Consider the following 9820-nt stretch of genomic DNA (forward strand, 5'->3'; position numbering starts at 1 on the left):
ACTTTTGCAAGAAATTTTATTGTCAGTGTTTTCCCGTGGCTAATCTAATTTTTAATAATATAATACTCCACAGTAGCATTCACCAATGTACCTTAAAATCAGAAAGTACTTGAGATTTTTTTCTGTACTCCCACATCAATTATTTTTCTGTAAAATAATTTCAAATCATACCTGTTATACATTTAGTATCAATATTTTAAATTGAATCCATAGAAGTTAAAATACCCACCATGTGTTTTGAAGACTTGAAACATGGTTTGACAAACATTTGTGCTTCTCTAGCCATTATCAGCATGTTTAATACTATGTTATTGAGATGTACATATCAGGCTTAAATATATAATATGGGTACTTAACTCCAAACCTGTTTACTTTCATTTAGTCAAGGAGAACTATTTGTTCATAAATGCCTCAAAACACCAGGCTAGCAGTGTTTATAAAATGTCTAAAACAGCATGGGAACACGCATACAACAAGAAATAGACTGGACATTAATACTGGAAAAGCAAAAATTGACAGGAAATTTGCAATACTCTTAAAAGAAGGATATGCTGTCCCCATCTCCCCCACCTTTCCCTCCCAAAAAACTTAGGTCTTACTTGAACTAGACACATAAGGCAGAAAAGTATCCATACAAGTTTACAGCAACAAATGTAATGGTAGAGATCTACTTACCAAGAGTCTCATCCTGCTTAGGCTTCAGGGTATTTTCTGTGACATGAAGAGTTTTGGATTAGAAGATTTACTGCTGTCCTCCTGTTCCTCTAGTTCTTCAGTTGCAGGTGCAGAGAAACCACGACTAGTACTGTTTTGAAATAAAGACCGTGGCCTGTGTAAGCCAAGATACTCTGCACGCCTGAAGATCTCTGCAGTGCTCTTAAACTCCTTCACTGAGACAGGTATTTGTTGCTGTCTGGTGTCCAAACAGGTTCATAGTAGCAGTCACCTTCATTTTTCAGTCTTAGAGGCCCTGTGTGCTGAAAGAAGAGGGGGTTTCCTTTTCTTTAGTATTTATTTGCTTCTGGATTGGAGGAGGAAGGTCAGAGATTTTCAATTTGAGATCAAATACAGGCATGTAATGGAAATGAAACATAAGTTTTCTGAATTGCATTCAGCTCCCTTAGTTGCTGCATTACTAAAAACCTCACAGTGTTCCTGACTCTCTAAGCCTTGAGGTCTGTGTGATTTTTTTTAAAGCCACATTTTAAACAAATTAGTTTCCCCCACTTGCAGCACTGCAGTCTTTCCATTGTTGAATAGTAACTATTTCTAAAAAGGAAGCTCTTAATAAAGCTAAGGTCAGGCTGCTTAGACTTGGCATTTGCTGAGATAACAAATCAGAAGTGATAGCATCATACAGGTTTATGAATTTTGTGCCCCTGCAGTCACAAACATCAGACATTTACTTTATAAAGAAAGCTTTTAGATTCTTCCTGCAGTTTCCATAGTGATTTCATTTTTTTCTCTTTTATCACAGATTGGCTGAAGAGCTGCTACTCTTTGTGCTTTAAAAGACTTGTGCTACCAACTGTCGATATAAAGGTACTGTAGCTAAAACATACATGGAATACATACCATCAAAAATAATTGAAACGGATAAACGTTGGCAAAAAGGTTTCAATAATTTCTCCCCCTGCTTCTGTAGAATAGTTTGGTAGAATATTACTTCATCTGAATAAATGTAATTAACTTGAGCTGTACTGCTGTTCTATTTTACCATAAACTATGATACTTCTATTAAGGCACTCGTCATGCAAAAAATAATCTCTTCACAAAAAGCTTTAATATAGTTTAGATCATGCAAAATGCCTGAGCTTGTTAGCCATAAATGAAAGCAATTTCACTTCAATTATTTTAGTCTCATCTACAGACAGTGTTATGCCAGTGATATTTTTTCTGCCTCTTTCGTAACAGTTTATTCTCTTTAAAAGTGTTCTGTAAAAAATAATTACATTGTTTTTGGCAAAGTATGTTATGCTCTGTACTGCAAAAAATAATAACCTTACAAAACAAACATGAAGAATAGTTTCTGTTTAACCCCTTGATGTAGATGTCTCCTTCACAACACTGAACTCAATCAAGAATACAATTTTGTAGTTACCTGCCCTATTAAAATGGAGTTTTAGATTATAAAATGTATATAAAGTATTTTACTACTTCTCTCTCAAATCTCATTTAACAGTAAGAGGGTACATGGTTAATCCCAGCCATAGTTTGCTCTAATCCTATGAGAATTTGTGTTCTTCTGAGTCAAAGACTGTCTAACTTCTTAGAGATACTGAATTCATATCACGAAGTGATAAATGTATTGCAAATAAACTCTTACAACTGAAAATAATTTTCTAGTTGGCTATAAAAATAATGAGATTGCCAATTCAGTATGAAACTAAGAAAAGTTAATGCAAAATTCATATGAACAAATTTAAAAAAATAAAACATATAAAATACAGTAACAGTAAAAACAGATGTTCTCATTTAAAAAGGGAAATACAGGCAACTTTGTTTTGCATATGTTTGAGAAAATAAATGCAAACTCAATATATTATCTAGTGATGCACTATCAAACTCCTTATTTTTAATGTCATCTATTTATGAGGCAGACTGTGCATCTGGCTTTGGTTGATGGATATTAAAATCTACTGATGGGTATTCAAATCTATTAAACAAGCAATAACTTTGAACATAAAGTATGTTAATACTTACTGCCAATACAAGTTATTGGCACGAAGAGGGGTTTTTACCACATGATAAGTGAAACATTATGTTTGAGTGGCTTCCCAACACAGATCTAGAATAGAAACAGATGATTGGTCAGATTCTGCACACTTATATTGAGTAGTATCTTACTCTGCAAATGGTCACAATGAAATCAATGGGGCTACTTACAGAGTAAGGCAGCACACACTGTGAGGAAGGATGGCAGAATCTGCCCCTAACTTTATAATAATTTTCCACAGCAACCTCCATGAGGGTCATTTTATTGACCACTGAAGTGCTGTATGCAAATTAGTGTCAGGTGACTCTCTGGTTCTCAATGTTTAGAACAACAATACTGCCATTGCTTAGGTTTCTCAGCCTCTCTTCCTAAACTATAAAAGATAACCCATGCCAACACAGGTGACTAGATTTCTGTCCTTCCAGTAAGGATTTCAATTTTTCACAGTTTCATATGATTTAAAGATTAGGACTATAAAAAAACTACATAGCCACAAGCAAAATGTTGGTCCCTTAACATGTTTGAATCATTTTATAGACAGCTTCCACATGTCTAAGAAAGAACTCGTTTAAAAATAAATCAGCAAAAAGAGCATTTTTAATGGCTTTGTCCCAAAACTGTAAGAATGAGCAAATTAGCTTTGCTAACACAAAAGCCAGCTGAACCTGAACATTTTTAAAGCTTCAGATCACGTTTTTAAACAAAAATTATAGTTCATTTTCACACACCTCTGTTGTTCCTGGTTTGGCTATGATCAGAGATGGAAATCCTGATACACTTCAAGAAAGGATGGTCTCATGGCTAGAGCCCTGAGTGGATATAAAACTTGTATTCACATCCAATCCACGATCTGCAAACATGGCCTGCGGATATAAAGTGGATATCTGCAGATTTGCAGGACTTTATTCATGGAAGCAACAAAGTACCAGAATTCACAGAGAACTCAAGTTCCCATGAGATTTCCAGTCCAACTTTTCACGCTTTAAGTAGTTTGGATAGTTCATATAAGATTCACAAAAACATCTGACTTTCTGGGTGCTTATTCAAGACTTTTGAAGTTTGTCCATTCCTTTTTCGAACCCAGGAAATTCTCATGAAATTAACATCTTTAAAGGAAAATGCAAATAAAAAATTCTTGAGGCAGTAGGGAGCAAACAGGGCATTTAAAATAGACCCTTTACTAAACGTCCAGGTCGACAAGAATTGTGTGTTCTCTTCTACATATTTCCGCACACTTGCCTTGCAGAAAACCTGAAACATCATGAAACTTACAAAATAATGAAACTCTTAGTTGCTATATGTTTGATTACATCTCTTTCCATGAAAGTGACCTCTTCTGTCATATAGTTGATGGTTGCTCAAAACATTCTTTCCTCCTCCTTATCAAAATTGAAACATAGGTGTAACCCATGCTTACTCAGTGTGGTTCTCTGTTCTCTCTAGTGACTAGACTATATAGACATTTACAATCCTAGCTATCTGTTAGCTCAAACAATAATGGCTCATGCTGAGTATCTATTATTCATTAAAATATATTTTTAAGAAGCTCATTTGCTGTGCCAAGTGGTCCAGGTCCTTTCTGCAGCACTTCACTAGCAAGCAGAAAAAAAAGGAACACATAATACACTATAGGAACAATTCACTGCCTCACTTTATGAACCTCGCCTGCAACAGAAATGAAACACACTTCAGATGCTGCACCTCAATTCTTTCCTCTTTTCTTTAATGTACATTCTACTGAACTATCATAAAATAATTTGGGGCTAAATTCTCCTCAGGGAGAAAGGGAAAATCTCTGTAAGAGGTAAGAAAATTCACTAGTTTCAGCTCATGTAGTTTCCTCCTAATCTTTCCATGATTCTGCCACTCTCCAGAAAAAGCAGAGGACTCAGCCCTTTACACAGCAGATTTCTTGAGATCCTCTTGGATCTTTGTGTAGTTTCCCAGGCTACTCTCCCCCCCCCCCCCCCCCCCCCCGGAAAGAAGCCACTGCAGAAACCATGACATCTGGGCTGCTATTGCATTTGTTCAAACTGAAAACCATTCTGAAAAGTAAACGGTAATATTTTAAAAGTGTTTAAAAGTTTGAGATCCTACCTCAATAAAATGTGCATTATCAACAAACATTTTACAATTCCAAACAAAATCATAACTTCTATTTACCCATCAGTTCCAGAATTCAGGACTCTGGTTTTCTGCCAGTTGGCAGCAACACTAACTACTCAAGAAGTTAAAGGAATGTAATTCCTTGCTTGAAGCGTCATCAAAGTCAATACCTCTAAATAGAAGAATCAAAGCCCACCACTAAGGTCTTGGAAGGTAAAAAGCCTTTTAGATCAGCTTTAAGATCATGATGAAGGATATGCCTTTTCAGTTCTGCAGTAAGTGGAACTTATAAAGTAATGGTCTCTTACATTCAAACTGAAAAGAAAGCAACAAAGTAAATACAGCAATGCAGCTTACCACTAATATGCACTAATCGTGACCTTATTAGATCTTTACCACATCCTCCTAAAGAGTATGGTTAACCGCATATATTATTTGGGCCCATGTTAGCACACATCAATATTCTTTACTGCCTTGTTTCCACTTTCATTCCATCTTGATAAAATATGGATATCTGAAATTGTGATATTTTATTTATTGGAAACATTCATTAATGAATGAAAGCATCAGATGTGTTAAGAAATATGCCAGCTCTGATCCATGCTTGCCGTCTATGCCAGTTGTATTTGTTGGAGGAGTGCACCTATTTATTTTTTAAAACTGGAAGCTGATGGGGCACAGACTGGAATTCATGGCTGCATTATGTAGCAACTGTATTCACAATGCTCCTTATTTAATGAAATGAGTATTTTCCTACTATATGAATTTCAGCTAGAAGGGAACTAACCAGAACTCCATCTAGGCATTTGTGATCTGCCCATCACCATAATATCTATGTGTCAATTCACAAGTTTATTTGGAAAGGTTTCTTTTCTTCTGGGAGGAGGTGGAACCAGTAGCACAGTGTATAAACTGACTGCCTAGAAGAAATCCAGAACAAATTAACAAGAGACATTTTCAGTGAGTAGAGATCCACTTGTTCACTGAAAAATGTATGTATATTTGCCTGGTTACTTCTACACATGCATTTACCATAACTATGACTGCAATTATCTACATTTACCACAACTGCATGCAAAAACGGGTGGACGAGTAAACTTATTTGCTTGCAAAATTGTGGTAAAGTGGCAAGTATACACAAGTACTTGTTTGCTCAAGGGCCTCGTCCTTGGAAACATTACTCACAGAAGCTGCTAAGTGAGAGTTTAGTATCAACAGGAATTAATGGCTACAGTGAAACTGTCCTGTTTCCCCTCCCCCCCATGAAAAAAACTTTGATTTTTTTAGGGTTCTATTTTAGTTTTTAGTTTTGCATTTGAAGTCTCTGATTTTCAGCTACATCCACCCGCAGATATAATGGAGAAGGGTGGCTGCAGAGATCCAGAGTCCAGCTTCTGCACAAGTTAGAGCAGTACCCTGACTGCTCTAACTTAAACTCCTTACAATGCCACGTGCCCCAACAGAAACTAGGTGTAGCAGATATAAGCTCTACCACACATTCTTCTGTTCTATACAGGATCTAATACTATGATCACCGTAGTATCTGAGTGTCTTAGTCAATGTGACCAACATTTGTCACATGCTCTTTGTTCTCTCGCTCTATCCCCAGGGGAGAGGAGTATGAAGTAGCGTGTCTTGTTTTGGTAGGTTTTTGGTTTCAAAAAAATATTCTGAGCTAAGTATTTTTGTTACAGAAGGCAAGGACAGAGCATTGTGCCTTGTACTTGGAGCAGAAGATAGTGAGGTTTGTGATGGTCCTTAGTTCCTGTGGGAGTTCATTCCACAATCTTGAACCGCCCATGAAAAAGTTCTCTCTCATGCAAAGATGAGCTTTGGCAGATTCCATTGTGCCAGAGGAGCAAAACTGTTAGCCATAATCTTCATCCTGGAGCTTTAGGTGTTCTATTAGCTGTGTCCAGGCCATGGAGTCCCTTGAAGATACGGACCTAGACTTTGATTCGACAGTCCATGGGAAGCCATTGTAGAGAGCAGAGGACAAGTTAGATATGCTCACAATAACCTGTGTTGCTGAGAAGATGCTCTGTAGAATGGGTGATCAAACTTTCTGACCCTCTGAGCTGCATATGACAATCTTCAGAAGTTTGAGAGCTGTGCCTCACGGAGCCTTCAACCCTGTGGCAGTGTGGTGGGGCAAGGGGCTTCTGCCCTGTCGGAGGCACCTGCTAGGGCTCAGGGTCCAGCCTTGTCGGGAGAGGGGTCTTGGGGCTTCAGCCCTGCGGGAGATGCCTGCTAGGGTTCAGGGCTTCAGTCCTGTGGGGATGGGAGTGGCGGGGCTCAAGCCCCAGCAGGTGCCCCCTCCCTGCTGGGCAGAAGCCCCTAGCTCTCCCCTCTCCATGAGCCACACTTTAACTGTAAAAGAGCAGCGTGCAGCTCGCGAGCCGCAGTTTGGTCACCCCCTGCTCTGTAATATTCTGTACTAGTTGGAGTTTCCTAAGCGCTGAAGCCTTTATGCCCAGGTGTATTGCTTAGTTGCAGTCCTGCCAAGAGGTGACAAAGGTGTGTATAACTGAGGCCAGGTCATCATCCTCCAGGATGGGACAGAGTCTCCTAGCCAACTAGAGATGGTAGAAAGTGTTACTCACACATGTTGCCGTGAGAGCCTAGCATCAACAGGAATCCAGGAGTCTTAACTACAGACTGAATGGAGAGTGAGAGAGAGAGAGAGAGTGTGTTCAACCAAAAGAGACTGCACTGAGGCTGCAGACTCCTCAATATGCTTTTCTCTGTCCACCAGCTTCACTCGTCCAGCCCCAATATGGCTTTAGTCCACCCTAAGTATATCTACTCCACCTCCCCCTCCTCCTCCCCTTACATTGGAAGAGAAAGCACTGTGCCAGCAAAAAAAATAAAATAAAATATCTGGCCAGAAGAAATTCAGGGGAATTCTTCTCTGGGAACCTCTAGATCAGGGGCTCTCAACCTTTCCAGACTACTCTATCCCTTTCAGGAGTCTGATTTGTCCTACATACCCCAAGTTTCACCTCACTTGAAAACTACTTGCTTACAAAATCAGACATAAAAATACAAAAGTATCACAGCCACACTACTACTGAAAAAATGCCGACTTTCTAATTTTTACCATATAATTATAAAATAAATCAATTGGAAAATAACTATTGTACTTACATTTCAGTGTATAATATATAGAGCAGTATAAAGTCACAGTTTGTACTGACTTTGCCAGTGCTTTTTATGTAGCCTATTGTAAAACTAGGCAAATATCTATGTGAGTTGATGTACCCCTTAGAAGACATCCATGCACCCCAGTGGTATATGTAACCTGGTTGAGAAACACCGCTCTGGATGGTATAAGGCTACTTTGTGCTGTGTAGTATTGCAGCCCAACCTGGCCTTAAATAGAAAGGAAAATCTAGGCCTAAATTCTCAATGTTGTTTTCTTTTAAAAAAGACAACAGAACCAACCTATCACTTCTTATAAAAGGCTGATGACAACAGAAAAATTATCTGTTGCTGCTGGTCCAAGAAAGCTCCCTGGGCTCCTGAACCTTGTACTCACAAAGGATATTCCTTATTTTAAAGGAGAATTGTACTTTTCTAGACACAACATTCCATGGCCATCCTCTATCTCAGGGTGTCATTCTACAAGCTTGTCAGAGCCTAGAATATTTATTTATACTGTAAGCTCTTTGTTATGCGTTTATACAGTGCCTTGTGCCATCGGACCCTGATCCACTAGACACTATAGCAACATGGACGCATGCATAAATAAATAAATGCCAATCTTATATGGGAATCAAGCTAATGGCAATGACATCTGGAGTCTTGCATCCATATCAGGATTAGCATGTTCGCAATTTCTTTGTTTGATGAAAAGTCATGGAAGAGTTTTAAAGCAGATTCCAGGCCTTTTGGATAAAAGCTCCTGTCCATCAGGTAGAGAAGAAAAGCTCCTTGTGACTCTAGGATCAACCTCTACTCTCCACAAAAATCAGGTTTTTGGGTGGGAGGGGTTCATGCCCCAGCTACAGTTCAAGGATAGCAGAAGGATGGTGCCTTTTGTAGCAAATTAGAAACTGCAAAATAATAATAGGGGGTTAGGTTCAGAAACCTTTCCCCTCCAAGTCAACCAGAAAATAAATTAAAAATACAATTTAACCTTGGAGTCAGGCCTGGAGTCAGTTCTTCATTATGGAGATTAGAAACAGGAACTACTCCATGACCAAGGATACAAAACCCCTGTGGAGAGATGAATAGTTTCATGACCATGGAAGAAAAATAGTTCCATGTATAAATGAGTTATTTCTGACTCCAGCAGCAGATTAACAAATTATTTGGATAGCTGGCATATGGAGTCGGGGAAGAGTTAGGATCTCTGGTCCTCCACTGTTACCAAAGAGGACCAGGATGTGTTGCAGCAGGAAGTTTAATAAACATAGGACCTTCCTGGTGAGGGAGTTATCTAGTTATCTTGCATCCATATCAGGATTAGCATGTTCGCAATTTCTTTGTTTGATGAAAAGCCATGGAAGAATTTTAAAGCAGATTCCAGGCCTTTTGGATAAAAGCTCCTGTTCATCAGGTAGAGAAGAAAAGCTCCTTGTGACTCTAGGATCAACCTCTACTCTCCACAAAAATCAGGTTTTTGGGTGGGAGGGGTTCACGTGGGAGACTGCCCGCCCCAGCTACAGTTCAAGGATAGCAGAAGGATGGTGCCTTTTGTGGCAAATTAGAAACTGCAAAGTAATAATAGGGGGTTAGGTTCAGAAACCTTTCCCCTCCAATTCAACCAGAAAATAAATTAAAAATACAATTTAACCTTGGAGTCAGGCCTGGAGTCAGTTCTTCATTATGGAGATTAGAAACAGGAACTACTCCATTACCAAGGATACAAAACCCCTGTGGAGAGATGGATAGTTTCATGACCATGGAAGAAAAATAGTTCCATGTATAAATGAGTTATTTCTGACTCCAGCAGCAGATTAACAAATTCTTTGGATAGATGGAGTCGGGGAGGAG

The 9820-nt window shown here is 38.7% G+C and overlaps 1 long non-coding RNA gene across 9 annotated transcripts in view; it reads right to left on the reverse strand.

Moving 5' to 3' along the window:
• The window catches only part of LOC119845242, a 103535-nt gene extending 94745 nt beyond the window's left edge, over positions 1–8790 (reverse strand). For 3 of the 9 annotated variants that reach the window (XR_006274056.1, XR_006274050.1, XR_006274048.1), the window contains exon 1: positions 676–3978. This is a non-coding gene — a long non-coding RNA (uncharacterized LOC119845242). The other 6 variants (XR_006274052.1, XR_006274051.1, XR_006274054.1 and 3 more) reach the window with 5 other exon arrangements.
• Positions 8791–9820: the final 1030 nt, after the last annotated feature.

The sequence above is a fragment of the Dermochelys coriacea genome, chromosome 1, assembly GCF_009764565.3.
Source record: "Dermochelys coriacea isolate rDerCor1 chromosome 1, rDerCor1.pri.v4, whole genome shotgun sequence".
Taxonomy (NCBI): Eukaryota; Metazoa; Chordata; order Testudines; family Dermochelyidae; genus Dermochelys; species Dermochelys coriacea.